Source organism: Coenobita brevimanus, chromosome 109 (genome assembly GCF_032717465.1).
Source record: "Coenobita brevimanus isolate Jiangsu-jjx chromosome 109, ASM3271746v2, whole genome shotgun sequence".
Taxonomy (NCBI): Eukaryota; Metazoa; Arthropoda; class Malacostraca; order Decapoda; family Coenobitidae; genus Coenobita; species Coenobita brevimanus.
In genome coordinates, this window is record NC_137062.1 from 25,944,270 (window position 1) to 25,963,397 (window position 19,128).

Sequence of the window (19,128 nt, forward strand, 5' to 3'; positions counted from 1 at the left end):
CTATTTGTTGTATAATAAATTTAGTTCTTCGAGCCAATTAAATATAATAATCATGTTGACTCCACTGTCTTACTGTTTGCACTTCTTGTTTACAAACTAGATTAAGCATGGTAGAAGCTATCTTTAAAAGTCATAAAAATCTGTAGCCCAGGCAAAACACTACCAAGTGCTGATGATAGGGAAGGACTCTTTCTCAGAGGGATCCACCATTCATGAGTGAATTTCTTCATTTACTGCTGAAGTTAATTAAATTCTCTCTTTAGAGCTATTAAGACTGCTACAGACTTACATGCTTGATTATAAGTCGATTCCTTTCCAAGTATTTACAAAATTGATCCATTTTGGCAGACAATACCAAAATGCTAACATTTTTAATATGCAATATTTCATTTTCATTGTGTTGAAATTTTTTGACTGTGCTTAACAACATTGGTCGAGACCACTCATCCTCTGGAAAGCCCAACAGCACAATGTTTTTGAAGGAACCATCCCACACTCCATACAGGCTTCTGTTGTCATACAAAGTCATTAGTTGTTTCAAATCACCATCTGTGATTACCCAGGAAAATGTGCAAAATTTCGTTTTCTAGAACTCCTTTCATAAGGCCGGAACCCAGTTCATGATTCTAACTGCTGAGGAAAACCAGGGTGACACATACATAAAAGTATGTTCTGTCCCTGATGATGCTATACAAAGAAGAGATGACAGCAGAGCAAGTGAAAATAAAGAAATCCTATAATGAGGACTATGACAAATAATATAATACAGTTCATACATGATTCTCCTTTTCCTCACCACACAAAAAAAACACACACACATTAGAGAAATCTGGATATGAACTAGATAGAAATTTCTTGCTCCATGAAAATCTTTCTGTTAGTGATGCCAAACATCCACCATGGGTTGTCAGCTTTTCTAGCCTGTAAATACTAACAGGACTTGACTGATCTCAAAATGTTTGTAGCACTTTGCATAATTTAATACAAAGTCATCATCAACTATAATATGTATCCATATTTAGTCTAGATAAATAATATAATCCTTGCGATAAAAAAATAAAAATATATGAATGGGCAGGTTCAACATACCAAGAAATAGATCAATAACACATTAAACATAACACTCTTCACACAGGTTGTTAAACTTTCCATCACTGAGAACACAGTGACTCTCTGTTTCACAGAATTTAATAAGAGCAGAGGAGAGAGCTGCTGATAATGAAAATTCCACACACACACACACACACACACACACACACACTTATATAAAATTATATATATATATATAAAATATATATATATATGTTACAGACAAGAAAGAAATGTTACACAAAAGAATATAAAAACACTCGTCCCGTAAAGTTATACAAAAACAAAAGAGAATAAAATTACAAGTTTTTATGCTCAAACTAACAACAGGACTCATAGTAATATAATGGCAAAAACATTAAATATAGATTACCTCAATAGCCTCAACTTAAAGCTGAAAAATCCAACAGCTGATATGTCAGATAATATATGAATGAAGAACACAGATACAAATATTATGACATCTGCATGAAATTTCATTAATCACAAAAACCTCACACTACAAGATTAACACCTTATCTACAGTACAAGAACAGTAATAACACTCATACTCAAATTACACAACTTAGAGCTAACTACACCACAATAACAAGTACAAGAAGAGATGTGACAAAATGAGGAGAGACAACAAAAGCAGAGACTGAGCTCTTATAAGAGACCCGAGCTTGATACAACTTGTAAGAAGACAAATAAAAGAAGACAAAGATTTACAATCCTGCTCCTGTCACTCAAGAATACTCATTCACTCATACAGGACAGGGTGAGGTGAACACGCTCGTAATCAAACACGAGTACTGTATGAAACAAAGGTGACTGACACCAGGCACTTCTCACCCACTACTCATTACTCATTATTCACATATACTACTCATATATTTATTTTCACAGTTAAAAAAATATGCTACAGGCTGGACAAAACAAAGAGCCATGGAATTTTGAGTAATATCGCATCAAGAATTAGAGATCAAAGAGATTTTAAAAGAAAGAGATCGACAAAGATCTGTAAGAGATAAAATAAAATTTACAGGAATTTAGTGTAAATAGCTTAAGAAAATTTCTCAAGAGGTGACAAAGATAAACATATATTCAATAAAGATAAAAATGGAATTCAGTGGAGAAGGAGAAAAATACAGATGACACACAATTGTTGAACAACAATAGAATACAATAAGTGGCAAACAAAGATGAGAAGACAAAGAAACAGTCAAATTGTACAATGAAGAAAGTTAAATTGAGAAACAAATACGGAGTTTGTGAAATGCTGAAGTAGAATAGTAGTAGAATGGATTTGACTGTGCATTACGTAAATATACTTAACAGGGTTCACTCCATGTACATTATTCCCTTGTACACAAGGAAAAGGAAAAAGAAGTTGAATTCACATTTGTCTTCAGTATAATAGGAAAATGTATGGTAAACTTATTGACAGAGTAAAAAGAACAAGAAATTAGTTGGAGAAGACAACATGAAACTTGTGTATCAGATATTCATTCTTAGATCTTTAGTGGAAAACTCAGAGAAATAATGTATGCTCATAAGAAAGCATATGACAATGTTAAAAATTGTGGAAATTTCAGAATATATGGGAAATTATTGTTGAATGCTGTGAAATATGTACGATGGTGCTAACTCATCGTGTGATTGAACTATGAATTTCTGAAATTTTGACAGGATTGTTATGCCAGGTATAATTCAGATTAATAAAAAGATCATGTAATGTTGGAGCACCTTACAAACCATAGTGTTTGAAATCCTGCTGTTGTTTCAGATGATACTGTGTTGAGTGAAGACAAACTCAATTGGTGGATGATTTAATGATAACAGAATCTAAAGGTGAATGTAGGGACATCATTGGTCTTATGTCAGGAATTACAGGATAGGAAAAGGAAAATGTGACACAAGTACTGGGTATATGAGTAAATGGAGGTTTGGATGAAGTGCAAAGGGTACATCAGAAGAATTGCTGGTTCGAAAGCAGTGATAGAAACAGGGAAGTGAGCATGTGAAAAATTCACATGACAGAGTGAACAAATCATGAAGAATTTATGTTGTTGGAAGACACAACAAAGAGTGAACAGTGAAATAATTAAGAGACTGTGGAAAAGAAGAATGCAGATATAAATTTTTATTTTGTAAATTATGAGGAACACACTGACATAAGATGGAAAATTAAAGACAAAGAAGAGAGTGTATGTATATAAAAAACACAATGAGATGGAGATTAGAGTATCATGAGAGATATGCACAGTGAAAACATACTTCATGTTAAAACGACTGACAAAAAGCAAAAAGAAAATAAACACAAAGGCGTTAGTGTCTGTATCAACCCTTCCTTCCATTTCTTCTGTCTTTCTACATTCGCTCTCCATGACTTAAACTCACATTCCATTCCTCAAGGATAACTGAGTGACAATTTTCTGTGCAAAAATTTACTAAACATATAAAAATTTTGGGTGGTGGTTTAGTAGAAAAGTGTCAAGGCTTACAGAACAAGATTTTTATTCACTATGAGTCATTACTCATCTTAAATTTGAAAATGCAGCTCTTCATGAATGAATAAATGAGAAAAATATATAAAATAAAAATAAAAAGAGCATCTGAGGAAGCTGATTTAGATTTCGTACACGATGAAAAGTTAGTGAAAAAATTGGGATGTTCAGAGACATTACACAAAATTTTAGACTTCATAATTAATAGACATCCTGTCCTTAGACTTGGAGCTACAACTTCCACAAATGAAACAATTAGACTTTGATAATGAATTCATACAGATAATTTACCAGAGCCTAACCATTGGTAGAAATACTTGGTGTATTAAAGGTAAACACACAAACAGATGGTGATGAGAAAATATATTATAAATAAATATAATATATATAATATATATATATTTTTACATAATATATATGACATTATATAATATATATATATATATAATATATATAAAGCAAATAATATATATATATATATGTATAGAAATATATAAAAGAATTATATAAATAAATATATATATAATTAAATTATATATATGAATTTATATAAATATATGATATATATAATATAATATATATATATAATATATATATATATGTATATTTATATAAATATTATATTTTTATATATATATATATTATATATATCAAAATAAAATATATATATATAAAATATAAAAAAAAATATATGATGAAAGAAAAAAATTTATTTATATTTAAATAAATATGTATATTTATATAAATAAATTAATGTATGATAAATATAAAAATATAAAAATAAAATTATATTTTTATATAAATATATATATATATTATATAAATATATGTATATATGTTAAAATTATATTATGATATTTATATATATTTTTATTATATATAAAAAAAATATATGAAAACTAAATAAATAAATATTATATATATATTATATGTAATTTAATAAATATATTATATAATATATATATATATATATATATATACGATCTCTAAACTATCAATTCTCTTACAAATCTGTTCAAAATTAAAGAGGAAATTGTGAATATAAATCACAGCCCAAATATTCTGATGTACACACAGGCATGCAAATATTTTTAGAAAATTTATCCTGAATACTATCACTGATGCATTAGTTATTTCTGCTGTGGTTAATTACTTCTTTTTCTAAATATGAATTTTTATGGAACAAAAAGTTCATTATTCACCCCTACAAGCACAAATAGAGAGAGAGTGATTTTTATATATATATATATTATATATATATATATATATATATGTATATAAATATCATCATATATATATAAATAAAATAAAAAAAAAAAAAAGAAAAAAAATTAAATAAAAAAAATTAACTAAAAATATAAAAAATATATTTACATATAATCATTTCTTATTTGTACAGACGCATCAGTTAAAGGATTAGGGGCTGTACTGATGCAGGAAGATAAAAGAGGAAAGAATCAACCAATTGCATTTGCCAGCAGACAAACAAGAGGTGCGGAGAAAAATTATTGCACTACAGACTTAGAGGCACTTGCAGTGGTTTTTGCATTACAAAAGTTTCGAGATTTGGTATATGGTTACGAAATCCACTTATTCACCGACCATAAACCACTGGTGGGTATGTTTAAAGAAAAACTCCTTTCTGGGAGGAGAGCAAGATGGAAATGTACAGTTGAAAACTACAATGTACAAATTCATTATATACAAGGTAAAATGAACATAGTAGCTGACGCATTATCTAGGAACCCGAACACAATTCAGGTCGCGGCGTTAGATCTCAAAGGAAATATCCCAAACCACGAGGATATCGCAAAGGCACAAAGACTTGACCCAATATGGTCTAAAGTAATATACAAGTTAGAAAGTGGAGATGACATACAATTACCCAAACTGCATGTCCCACTTGAACAATTCACAATGGTCAATAATACATTATACAAAATTAACTCTAAACAACCAAAACGCCAAAGAAATACTAACCAGTTGGTAGTACCTAATGACATGATACCCCAAGTATTACGATTGATACACGACAGCCCACATGCAGGACATCCTGGAAAGGATAAGACATTCAACCAAGCCCAGCTATTATATTACTGGCCTTCATTACGAAAAGATATAAACAATCATATAGACAGATGCGAATCATGTGCGAAACACAAAGGATACCCAATCACACCTGCACCGATGGGTAATTACCCTGTACCACATCAACCATGGGACGTTGTCGCTGTTGATTTACTCAAGATGCCATTATCATACAATAATAACCTATACTTATTCGTAGCAACGGATCATTTTTCCCGTTATGTCATTTTAGCTCCAATTAAAGATAAGACAGCAGAGACAGTAGCAAAGGCAATAACAGATAATGTAATATGTCGCTTTACTACCCCAAAGGTATTAATAAGTGATAATGGAGGAGAATTTAATTCTGAGATCTTACAAGAAATATGTAAACAATACAACATCAAAAAGGTTAACGTTTTGGCCTATCACCCAGCATCGAATGGGTTGGTAGAGAGACAAAATAAAAAGGTATTAGATGTGCTACGACACATTCTCAGTGAAAATTATGCAAGCTGGGATGATTGGATTCCCAGAGTAGAGGCCTCCAATTAATGGGTCTATAAATAAATCCATCGGTGACACACCACATTTCATTATATATGGCACAGATAAAAAATTACCATATGAGCTCCTAGAAGGTGACAGCATGCCTATATACAATTACGATGATTACTCTAAACTCCGTTTACGTGAATTCCAGGACATTCACAAAAGAGTCAAAAAACAATTAACGATGTCCAAGGAAGAAATGACGGAGGCATTTAACAAGAAGGCAAAAGATTCACCTATCAGCTTAGGAGACATTGTTTACGGTGTCATTCATACGAGAGACAATAAATTATCCCCAAAATTTGAGGGCCCATACAGAGTAATTAACATAAAAGCAAACAAAGTTTTAATTAAGTCACTTTCAAGTGGCGAGGAGAAACAAGTTCATATTGACCATTTAAAACGAGTTTCAAGGGAATTATCACATAATTATTCAGCCTCGGATACAACCGAACAGGTGAACGTACCTCAAGAAACCAAGCAAGAACACAACAATGATTACAAAAAGAAATTAAGGTCATATACCAAACAATCGAACATAGGTGCAACTGTTCCAATAAAATCTACAGTACATCATTTACGAGAATTAAATATCGATTTAAACTCCTTCTATAAATGAAATAACAATCAACCGTAACGCACATCATCACTATCATCGACCACAGCATTATAGGAAATTAATAGATTTTTTTTTTCGGTAGGTTACGATGAAGGGACTTATGCTATGGATTCTCCTCTACATAGCAAGAGGATATGCGCACTTAGACCCCAAACATATAGTACGACAAGGATGCCTCATAGCTCCAACGGCCACGACTACAATCGTTAAGGACGTCATGAGTACTGAAATAAGTCTAGATTACTTGTATGACTTACCTACTTATCTAGACAGACTTGCGACGCCGATGCGAACTCTGGACTTCAATGATAGGAAATTATGTTTCACAAGCACATAACACCAAGGAAGTGAATGAAATGGTGAAGTTAGCGAAATGGAAACTAGAACAGGCGAAGTCAACTATGCTCGTCATGATCCAAGATCTCCCATCTTATGGAACGGAGGTACTGAGCGACAGGAACAACATCACACGTACTCGCCAAAAGCGCGGTTTGTTCGACCTGGGCGGCGCAGTTCTTGGGAACATCTTTGGATTGGCTACAGAGGATGACCTTAAAGAAATAAACAACAAATTTAATAAGATAGCTCAGGTACTAACATACCAAGATAAATTCATCACAGGACAGAACTCAGCAATGAAGACAATTGTGAAAAATCTGAAACAAGCAGAAAACGTAGCTCTCGAGAGTGTAGATAAAATAAATGAATTGGAGGGAAACGTTACTCTTTTCCAGCACTTCTCCATCATCACAGAACATATTGACACGATTCTACTACAATTAGAGAACACTAGAGATCGTTTCAGGGCACTTATGCAAGGAATTTCGAATGCTGGTGATGGCAAGATCACAATTGACTTACTCCCAGTTCATGAGCTACGTCAGATAGTTAGTCAAGGCATACATAAACATAAATTGAAGCCGTTGTTCCGCAGTAGGGAATTTATGCAATATTACCCGTATTTAGAAGCAACACTAACACCAACATCAGTGGTAGTTCATGTACCATTCATCACTGAAGACCTGTTCACAGTATACCAAATACACCCCTTCCCCTATAAAAATAACAACACTTTGGTCATCATCAACATCAACACAGACACCGAACTCATCATGGTCTCCAAGAGACGGGACACTGTCACTTTCGCAAGTGAGTCAACGATTGAACGAAAGTGCCGCACATCCTTACATGCTGTTCATCTTTGTCCTGCGTACATTTTCACGTTTCAGCCTACTGATACAGTCCCTTGTGAAATGGCTATCATCAGAAATGACAATATTCATCATCATTGCAACTTCACTTTTGCTCCAGATAAACTTGTACACCATCAACGCATTGGACACTCACAGTTTTTTTATTTCCCTCATAACACATCAGTTTACATAGTCTGTCCAGATATACCACCATCTCATACATCAGCATCAGGATTATACATAGCACCAGACTACTGTGCGGTATTTACACCAGCCATGTCTACTTTATCCACCATCAATCACTACGCCATTCTCAATCATACACACAAACATTTCCACCCACTGCCTGATATGAACTTAAACATGAGCACAAGTATTAAGCTGACTTCACCTAAGTTTGAAACTATGCAGCTGATCAATGAAACAATGAAGCCCTGGGAAGATTTGAGTTTGAGTATGTTCAACCCATATTATGTGTATAGCCCAGCACCTACTGTCTTTATAATCGTCTGCATTGTAGTTGCAGTACTGCTGTTCGCAATGCACAGAATGCATGCAAGAATTGCTAATTTGGAGTCATTATTTAGTGGGGGGAGAGTTAACATCACAGTTAACCACTCTGACTGAAGTGTATATATTTTGTATATAGTATTAATTATATATATTAAAAAAAAATACAAAGAAGAATGACCCATATATGGCAGACCAGTACCATTATCTTTAAATGAAATATTAATAACTCTTACCATAATCTTAATTTTAAACTATTTTTTATTCTTGCATGTATGCATTTCACTATAATAACCCAAGTACATACTGTATTACAGTTAAATAATTTACTTTAATGCATTTATTCAAATATGTATACAACTTGTTTAAAATGTAATATTACTGAATAATCACTATTTACTATGAATATTATATGTATACAATATTCATACAATTATGTTACTTTTACAATATTACGTATTTCACTTAATTAGCTTATAAGTTCATTATGTGTATATAATATGTATTAATATGTTAGGACTATTAACTGTCGATGGTACGCCATTATCAAGCAAGATCGAGCAATGGCTATAACTACAAATCATAATAGATAGAGGATAAACAGATAGATAGACAGCCCTATACGAGCCTGGGAAAAGGAAATGAGCTTGCATGTTACACTGAGGAAAAGTTGATTTGACAGATGATGATGCAGTTAGTTGTCAGCAGTCCAACCGTGAACAAAGACCTAGTGACCATTCACACACATACACACATACTCACACACAGGCTGCTAGAACTTTCCACTCACAAGGAACACACGTGACACACCCCTGCTACACCAGAATTTAGGAAAGAGAGGTCAGAAGGAGACAAGCCTTAGAACAGGCAGGTCAGAAAAAGAAAGGGCTTAGCAACTTGAGAGAGAGAGAGAGAGAGGGAGCCAGAGCGAGACAGAGAGATAGCTAGCGGGACTCTATACTTCGCTCTGTGTGAGAGACTTGTTAATATTTCCAAGACAAATAAAATAAGTCCCATACTATTCTTTACCTCTCCTGTCACTACATGACAAATGGGAAGCTACTCCAAGATATAAAAACCGCTCGTCCATAAGTCTAATATATATATAACTCAACCACAAAGGAACCACAAAGTCTTTTATGACATATATATATATATATATATATATATATATATATATATATAGATAGATAGATATATATATAGATAGATAGATATATATATAGATAGATAGATATATAGATAGATATATTTATATGAATATACATATAGATATATTTATATATATATATATATATATATATATATATATATTATATATATATATATACGGTATATATATATATATATATATATATATATATATATATATAATGTATACCAGTGTATATATATATATATGTGTATATATATATATATATATATATATATATATATATATATACCGGTATAATATATGAGTCATTTAAGGAGCCTGGGAGTCACATGGAGAGACAGGCTGACAAATGAGGATATAAAGGAATATTGTGGTGTGGTTGTGGATGTGATAGGAAGCTTTAGGAGGAACACACTGAGGTGGTTTAGCCATGTGGAGAGGATGGAGGGTCAGAGACTGACAAGGAGAGTGTATGTGAGTGAGGTGGAGGGGGGGAGAGGGAGGGGGAGGCCGAGGATGAGATGGAGGGATGGAGTGGAGAGGTATATGAGAGAGGGGTGTGTGAGTTGGGAGTACGGCAGTGAAATGGCGGAGGACACTGCAACGTGGAGGCAATTTGTTTGTGGCACCCCATATGGGATTAAGACGCCTGGCAATATATATATATATATATATATATATATATATATATATATATATATATATCGATCGCGCACATAACGTGCGATCCTATAGCGCTAAACTCACATAACATAGGAGGTGCCATTTCGTGTTCAAAAGTTGTCACAATGCGGAAAAAATTGGTATAACGTGGTCAGAGGATGCTGCTCAATTTTTACAGGATTACAGGACCTGACTACACGGTAACAATGGACATAATGTGACCAGAGGCCTTAATTTATGTTTCAAAGGCATACTACGTGGCTAATGATAGAACACAGTGCGACGCATAAAGTTACGGTTGGAAATCACACAACGGGGCAGGTAATAGACAGAGCGTGGATTGCACCAGATATAAAATGAGACACTAAACATCATCTGCAGTAAGGTGAGGCAGTGGGAGGTGTGATTGAGGGTAAATGGCAGCACGCAGGCAGTGAGCTAAGTTGGGAGTGGGGGGGGACAGGGGGACTGGGAGGGAGAAAAGCAGGGGTGGGGGAGGGCGAGGGGAAGTGGAAGGAGACAAATCGGTTGGTGGTAGGGCAGGGGGAAGGGGAGGAAGACAAGCAGGGGTGGGGGAACAGAGAGAGGGACAAGAACTACAACCCCCCCCCCCCACTCAGTCTGACTCACTCATTCTCGTACTCATTCATTTTCAAACTCATTCTCTCACTCACTCACTCTTTCACTCCCTCACTTCACGTGCTTATTCATTGACCCATTCTCACTTACTCTTTCACTCACTCTCACTGTGTCACACACACACACACACACACACACACACACACACACACACACACAGATATAAAAAAAATTATAGTAATCACTGGTATAGAAGAGGAAGAAATAAGAAACAAGATCTCGAGAGACAAAAAGGAGATGGCAAATGTAATGAGCATATTGAAGGAAGTATCAGAGGAAATCTGTAATAAAGACATAGAGGAACACAAAAGGTTAGGGAAATATGAGAGAAATAAGTCAAGGTCTCTAAATAAAAAAAAAAAAAAAAAAAAAAAAAAAAAAAAAAGGTAACCTTCCAGAGTGTAAACACTGTGGAGGAGATACTAAAAAATGCAAAGAAACTTATGGAAAAAAAGGAGTTCAAAAATGTAGGATAAAAAGATGCCTAACACAAGAGGAACTGGAATTACTGAAAGAGAAGAGGGAGGAAGCAAAAACAAAAAATGAGTGAAGATCAGAGGAGGAGAAGAATACATTTTTTTACAAAGTAATTGGATTGCAGGTACGAAAGTGGTACACAAACAGGAAGGAATAAAAAGGAGGAATGTAGTAGAACCAAGTCATGACAAGTATATAGGCTAAATAAGATGATTAAGTTCATGTACTCAAATGTGGATGGAATGGTATCCAAATTTTAGAGATGAATGATTATATCAGAGAAACTGAACCACATATAATATGCCTAACTGAAACAAAATTAACACCAAGGATATCAAATGACATCCTAAACTTAGAGGGATACAATATATGAAGAAGAGATAGGAACTTAAAAAAAAAAAAAAAAGTATTATAATACTAACAAAGAAAATTCTAAAAGTGAAAGAAACAGAACTATGTATACCTTCACAAGTAGGAATGATTGCAGTAGAGATTAATATGTCTGAAGGGAATGTAACTGTAGCCAATTTGTACATGCCACCCAGATCAAACACATGGGAAAGAGGCGAATATGAGGATCTGGCAGGGAGTACAATTCAAGTTTAAGAGCATTACTACACAGAATGGAAGAGAATCGGAAAGAATTATACTAACTGGAGATTTTAATACAAATATAAATTGGACCACTCTAGATATAATTAGCCATGAAAGCTGTTGGGACAAAACGCTCCTGGATCTCGTGCAGGAGTTTTTCCTAACGCAACATGTAAGGGAAAGTACCAGAAAAAGAGGACTCGATGTACCCTCATTGCTAGATCTGATATTTACTGGGCAAGAAAACGATATTGACAATTTATGACCCTCCATTTAGCAACAGCAACCATGTCATACTAATTTGCAACTTCAGGATTGCATATGACAGTTAACAGCAATGAAAGTTACAAAAAGAGCCTAAACTATAAAAAGGGAAACTATCATGACCTAAAGAAGTACTTCTTAGAAATTGATTGGGAAAAGGAGCTTAGAGGACAAGATTTAAATGCTATATATAAAAAAATCTGTGAACTTTATGAAATAAGAGTCCAGAAGTACATCCCACAGCACAAAGAGGCAGAAAAGAAAATAAAGAAATGGTTCAATACAGAATGTAAAAAATCAAAAGAAAAAAAGACATTTATTGTGGAATAGGTATAGAAGACACAATCGTGAAAGGGCATATAACAATTATAAACAGGCAAGAAACGATTATATAAGAATAAGTAGGGAAGCCCAAAAACAGTTTGAGGAGGATATCATAAATAAAAGTAGTGATCAACCGAAGCTATTTTACAGCTACATCAGAAGCAAAATCAAAGTAAAAGATAAAATACAATCCATTATGGATGAGGGGATCACCTATACACAAGAGATGGATAATTGTGAAGCACTAAATAAGAATTTCCAATCAGTTTTTACAGAAGAAAATAATTTTGAGAGGGATTATTTGGAACACGCATGCCCACACATACTACCAGATATACAAATATCAGAAAAAGAAATACGGGAGGAGTTAAGTAAATTAGACAAAGGAAAAGCAAATAGTCCTGATGAAATTTCATGTTGGGTGCTACGTGAATGTGCAAAGGAGTTAAGAAAATTATTATCTTTAATTTTCAAGACATCCTTGAGACAAAGTAAACTACCTGATATTTGGAAGAAAGCAAACATTGTTCCCTTATTCAAGAAAGGGAATAGACAAAATCCACTCAACTACCGACCAGTATCACTAACCAGTGTTGTAAGCAAGGTATTAGAAAATCTATCTATCTATCTATAGCCCGACGCCCTAATCCCGCAAAGGGTGGCCGCAGACAAAACGCCTCCAAGTCACTCTGTCACCCACCATTTGACTCCCCTCCCCCCAACTCACCCCCCCCTCCCTCATATACCTCTCAACTCCATCCCTCCACCCTATCCTCGGTCTACCCTCCCTCTCCCTCCCTCCACCTCATCCTCGGTCTACCCCTCCCTCTCCCTCCCTCCACCTCACCTACATACACCCTCTTAGTCAGTCTTTCATTCTCCATTCTGTCCACATGTCCAAACCACCTCAGTGTATTTCTCCTAATCTTTTCAACCACATCCACATCTACCCCACAACGTTCCTTCACTTCTTCATTCGTCAACCTGTCCCTCCACGTCACTCCACATGCTCCTCTCAAGTAACTCATTTCCACTGCTCTCACTCTTGACTTGTTCCCCTCTTGCAAGGTCCACGCCTCGCTTCCATACGTCAGGGTAGTGACTTCTTAACTTCCATACTCACCTCCCTATTTCTCATCACTGCTTCCAGTGTACCAACAACCTTTCTTCCCTGCTGTACCCTTTCACGTACTTCATCCCCCAAAGTTCCATCCTTACTCATCACACTACCCAAGTACTTGAATGCACTCACATTCTCCATATCCTCACCATCCAACCTCACTGCACACTCTGTGACTTCATTCCTCTCAAACACCATAACTTTACTTTTGTTTACATTAACTTTCAGCTTCCTCCTCCTACACACTGTCCCAAATTCATTCACCAAACCTTGCAACTCCCATTCATCTTCACTCAACAATACTGTATCATCAGCAAACAGCAACACCGGAAGCTTCCAAATCTCACCCTCATTCATTAGGGCCACCCCCACATCCACTGCCCTACCTTGCACCTCCTTTACAACCCCATCCATATATATATTAAACAGCCATGGAGACATCACACAACCCTGTTTCAGTCCCACACTGAGATCAAAGAACTCACTCAGCTCACCATCCACTCGCACCGTAGCCCTAGCACCGTAGCCCTAGCTCCCTCGTACATACTCTTCACAGCACTCAACAATTTCTCCTCCACTCCATATATTCTTAATACCTTCCACATACCTTGCCTATCTATTCTGTCATAAGCTTTCTCCAAGTCCATGAAGGCAGCATACACTTTCCTTCCCTTCTCTAGATACTTCTCCACTAAACATCTTAGAACAAATATCTGATCTACACACCCTTTTCCCTTCCTAAATCCCTCTTGTTCTTCTCCAACTAGCTCCTCTGTCATATGCCTAACCCTATCAATGAGTATTCTACCATATATTTTACCAGTCACACTAAGTAGGCAAATACCCCTATGGTTACCACATACTTCTCTCTCCCCTTTTCCTTTGTATAAAGGAACAATTATACCTGATTTCCAGTCCTCTGGAACCCTTCCCTCTTCCCAAGTCAATCTACACAACTTCCATATCCACTCCACAACAGTCTCACCCCCATACCTAAGAATTTCACCACACACTCCATCAATTCCTGGGATCTTTCCCAACTTAATCTTCTTCATCGCTTCCACTACTTCCGCCCTACTGATCTCTTCCTCCCTCCTCTCATCTCTTCTTCTCCCAGCCATTCCCCAACCACTTATACTCGCACTGCTCTCACTCTCTACATTCAACAAATCCTCAAAGTGCTCCTTCCACCCCCTCAGCTTCTCTCTCTTCTCCACCAACAATCTATTATTCCTATCTTTCACTCCCCTACTATTTCCCCTTTCACACGAGAAGGATGGGTGGACAGTATCTATTTAGATTTCAAGAAAGCATTTGACAGAGTACCGCACCAAAGACTTTTATGGAAACTGTACCATCAAGGAGGAATCCGAGGGAACCTGTATTGTTGGATGCAAGATTTTCTCTGAAAAAGAGAAATGAGAACAGTACTAAGGGGAAATTACTCATCATGGAAAGAAGTGACTAGCGGAGTTCCACAGGGCTCAGTGCTGGCACCAATCATGTTTTTTGTGTATATATATTTTTTTTGTGAGAAAGAAGGAACCAAAGGCCGTGAGGCTGCAATGATTGTTCCTTCCAGGAGGAAAACAAAATATAAGAGAGAGACAAATTCAAGATCCGATCATTTCAAGATGCCTGGACACACTGCGTTTGAAAGACTAGAGATCATAGGAAGCAGGAAATACAGACAGAGGGAGACAGTTCCAGAGTTGACATGTTGCGTAAATGAAGGACTGGGAGTAACGGTTAATTCTTGCATTAGAGAGCTAGACAGAAAAGAGATGAGAGTTTCCTGCTAGACTGGTGCTACGTGCCCGCCATAGAGGTGGAGGAATGCATGCAGACAGTTCAGAGGAGCAGTGACCATTGAAGTAGCAATAGAAAAGAGATAAAGATGCAACAGTGCGGTGAAGAGACAGAGGTTCAAGGGAGTCAGTAAGAGGTGGAGAGTTAATGAGACGAAAAGCCTTTGACTCCACCCTATTGAGAAGAGCTGTGTGTGGGGAGCCTTCCCACACATGACAGTTCTACTCAACACAGGGGCAGATAAAACCCCTGTATAGAGTCAACAATCGTGCAGGAGTAAAGAAGGAACAGAGTCGGCTTAGCACACCTAATCTCTTGGAAGCAGATATTACAAGAGATGTAATATGATCTTTCCAAGGTAAGTCCTGAGTAAATGGAACGCCAAGCATGTTCAAGGATGATGCAGAATTAAGCTGAATATTATTAAACATTAGTGGGTATGCCTGTGGAAGATTTTGTCAGGTTGATAGGTGTAAAAACTAAGTCTTTGATCCATTAAAACAAGATTATTTTTACTCCAGTCAGAGATACGAGCCAAGTCAGACATTAGGTGTGCCATAGCCTCATCCCTTGTTTGCTGAAATAACTGCTGAGATGGCCGTTGCAGGAACCGAATGGAAAGATGAAGGGTGGAGTCATCAGCATATGAGTGGGTAGGGTTAGATGTACAGCTTAGAAGGTGATTGATGAATAAAAGGAAGAGAGTTGGTGATAGGACAGAGCCCTGAGGAACACCACTATTAATAGATCTAGAAGAACGATGGCCGTCTACAACAGCAGCTATAGAACGACCAGAAAGGAAGCTAGAGATGAAGGCACAGATAGAAGGATAGGAACCACAAGAAGGCAGTTTGGAAATTAAAAATTTATGACAGACTCGATCGAAAGCCTTTGAGATGTCAAGTCCAATAGCAAAGCTTTCGCCAAAGTCCCGAAAGGAGGACGACCAGGAGTCTGAAAGGTAGGTGAGAAGATAGCCAGTGGAGCGTCCCTGACGGAACCCATACTTATGATCAGAAAGAAGGCTGTGATAGGAAAGATGCTTTAAAAATTTTCTATTAAGAATTGACTCAAAAACTTTTGAGATACAGGATCTTAAAGCAATTGGACGATAGTTAGAGGGTTGGGAATGGTCACCCTTCTTTGGGACAGGCTGAATGAGAGCAAACTTCCAGCAAGAAGGAAAGGTACAAGTTGACAGACAAAGGCGAAAGAGTTTGCCTAGGCAGAGTGTAAGCACATATGCACAGTTCTTGAGAACAACAGGAGGGACTCCATCCGGTCCATATGCCTTGCTAGTATTGAGGCCTGTGATGGCAGAAAATACATCAACTGAAGAAATTATAATGTCAGCCATGAGGAAGTCAGAGGGGGGAAGTGATGGAGGAACAGCACCAGAATCGTCTAAGGTGGAATTGGAAGAGAAAGTCTGAGCGAAGAGATCTGCTTTATCAGTAGAAGAAATAGCTACAGAGCCATCAGAGTAGAAAAGAGGAGGGAAGGATGATGAGGTAAATTTGTTAGAAAGGTTTTTGGCAAGGTGCCAGAAGTAGCTGGAAGAACTCGAATAGGAGAATAGAGAGCATTTACTATGGATGAAATTATTTTTAGCAGAGTGAAGAACAGACTTAGCACGATTCCGGGCAGAAACATGTAAAAGATGCAATTCAGGGGTGGGTTGGCTCCGATACCTTTCATAGGCCCTCTCCTTGTTGCGGATAGCATTAGAACAGGCGTGGTTAAACCAAGGCTTTCTTGCATTAGTCAAAGGATATGAGAAAGGAATGTATGCTTCCATGCCCGAGAGAATAACCTTTGTAATGCACAAGGCACAGTCAGATGGCTCCCGACCATGGAAGCAATAATCATTTGACGGAAAATAAAAAAAGTACTGCCTGAGGGCTTCCCAATCCGCAGCTCCAAATTGCCACAGATGACGTTTCTTTGGAGGGTCCACAGGCTGTACCTGAGCGATAGGACAGGTTAAGGGGATAATGTTGTGATCGGAGGAGCCAAACGGAGAAAAAAGATTAACAGTGCAAGCAGAAGGATTAGTTGTAAGGAAGAGTTCAAGTATGTTGGAGCTCTCTCCAAGGCGGTCTGGGATACGGGTAGGGTGCTGTACAAGCTGCTCTAGGTCATTAAGGATAGAAAAGGTGTAGGCTTGTTCACTAGGTGGATCAGTGAAAGGAGAGGAGAGCCAAAGGTGTTGGTGAACATTGAAATCTCCTAGAATGGAGGTTTCAGAGAAAGGAGAAATGGATAGAATGTGTTCCATCTTAGAAGATAGTCAAAGATTTTTTGATCAGTAGAATTAGGAGATAAGTAAACAGAGCAGATATATTTAGTCAGAGAATGACAGGAAAGCCGAAGCCAGAGTGTAGAGAATTTAGAAGAAACGAGTTCAGGAACACGAGAGCAAGATAAGTCGTTGTGTATGTATACACAACAGTCACCTTTGGCTTTGAAATGAGTATAGAGAAAGTAGGAGGATACAAAAATGGTTTTGCTGTCAGTTGCCTCAGACAGCTGAGTCTTTTTGCTGTCAGTTGCCTCAGACAGCTGAGCCTCAAGTCAGAAAAAGGAGGTGAGGTTTAGAGGAGAGGTGGTGCTCAACAAAGCGAAGGTTAGAGGAAAGGCGGCGAATGTTGCAGAAATGAAGAAGAGAGTCAGACGGTGGTTCCAGGCAGCTCGAGTAGTCACCAGGACAGGGGCGGAAAGTGGGGGCATTTATGGTCCCCCTCCCTCTGGGGACTCCAAGGCCACATGTTGAGCTCCCATGATATTTTTTTTTATTTTGGAAAAGGAAGTGTAGTGTGTACTGTGCATGTAGTTTGGTGTTGATAGTTAGAGAATCTTGTATTGGAGAGCATGCTGGCGAGCTCGCTGTTACTGAAACACTGAAAAAGTTCAGCAAAGGGGGTGGTCGGGACCCAGTCCCGAGGGCTGATGAAACGGGAGCTCCAGCTCTCCCTGTCATCAGCTTTCCATCCACCTTGGGAGTACTGCCCTGCTCGACTGGTGCTAAAGTCTACTCCTCCTATAAATGATATAGACAGTAACAATGGAAATGAACGCTATCGAAATATGTTTGCTGATGATGCAAAAATACAAAGGACAATTACTAACACAGACTCTTGTAAAGACCTACAAGAAGAATTAAATAAACTTCATGAATGGAGCAATACATGGCAAATGGAATTCACTGTGGACAAGTGTCATGTAATCAAGTTTGGTAAAAGTGGAAAAAGACCTGACTGGGATTATACATTAGGAAATAAAACCCTACACACATCAGAAAGAGAGAAGGACCTAGGTGTGATTGTCAATAACAGACTATCTCCGGCTGACCACATCAGTGAGGAGGTACGGAACAGGTACAGCATACACTGCTTGGAAATAAGAGAATAGCTTTCACATACATAAATGAAGACATGCTAAACAAGATAATAACATCATTCATCAGACCAACCCTGGAGTATGCGTCAGTAGTCTGGAGTCATCTCAAAAAAACACATAGACAAGACTGAAAAAGTTCAAAGGACTGCTACAAGATGGGTACC